Below are 1,070 nucleotides of genomic sequence, written 5' to 3'. Positions count from 1 at the left end.
ACCTTGCTCATGAATTTGACGTCTTTTATCCTAATGACCTCCCAAAATACATTATGAGGGCTTCCACAGTATGTTCAAGCATAATCCCATTTAAGAAACCTCGTTGATGAAAGCTTCCAATGACAAAGCCTTTAAGGGCTGGTCACCCTCTCCATTCTAATGTTATAACCAGTTGGTTGATATTTAGAAAAACTCATAGCTAAATCTACCCATACCCCGGTCCTTACATGAGTCTGCAGTTTCATTTACTGTATGCTGTATTAACTAATCAGCTTCCTTTATGCCTATTCAACCATATATGCTTAGTTTTGGTGTATTTATCAGTGTGCTATTCTCCTGTTGCCAAAAGTTCAATTTAGTCATGTTAATTTGCAGCCAGACCTTATCAGCAAAACATGTAATCAGCTTACCCAATTTCAGGTCATCCAATATAGCCTGTAGAACACCTCAGATGAAAATTAAATGAAATCTAAACAAATAAAAGGCTAGGACAAAGCCCTGTGGGATACCTTGATTGAAACCAAGGCTTTCACCTATCCAGTTACTGTATGCTACTTAACATGCCCTATATGTCAGCCATGCGGCTATCCATCTTATTGGGAGTAAGTTGTACTATTTATTGAGCAATGTCATGAGTGTAATTAAAATATGGAATGCTTCACGTATTTGCGTGCCATCCTTGCTCAGGAGCCATGCTAATCTTCTCTGTATCATTCCAATTTTAGTATATATGCTGCTGAAGTAAGCACATTAAGCATCTCTCAAGAAAAGAACAAATCGACTAGCCCCTACCCCCCAACATGGCCGCCGCACACTACTTATGAAGTAGCAGATAAAATACTTCCAGCCATCACTGCACGTGCCCAGCCGTAGCATTAAGATATTTCTCAGCCCGCGAAAATGAGTTGACATTTCTAAGCCAAATCCATATTAGGACCATCAATGTACTACCCCAGTTTACCACTACAAATACTTGAATTAATAATTGCTCTAATGTCTCCCTAGAATAAGAAGCAATAAATCACCTTTAAAACACATATGTATAGTTTAACACTGATAAAAAATAAAAA

General features: G+C 38.0%; 1 non-coding gene across 1 annotated transcript; it reads right to left on the bottom strand.

The window, feature by feature from the left end:
• Positions 1 to 642: 642 nt before the first annotated feature.
• Positions 643 to 749, bottom strand: LOC122802996. Its single transcript, XR_006365046.1, has one exon. It is a non-coding gene; the product is annotated as a U6 spliceosomal RNA (small nuclear RNA).
• Positions 750 to 1,070: the final 321 nt, after the last annotated feature.

This window comes from Protopterus annectens, chromosome 5.part0 (assembly GCF_019279795.1).
Source record: "Protopterus annectens isolate FY-2018-M chromosome 5.part0, PAN1.0, whole genome shotgun sequence".
NCBI lineage: Eukaryota > Metazoa > Chordata > Ceratodontiformes > Protopteridae > Protopterus > Protopterus annectens.
The sequence above is the reverse complement of the archived record's forward strand: the minus strand, read 5'-3'. Positions and strand labels throughout refer to the sequence as shown.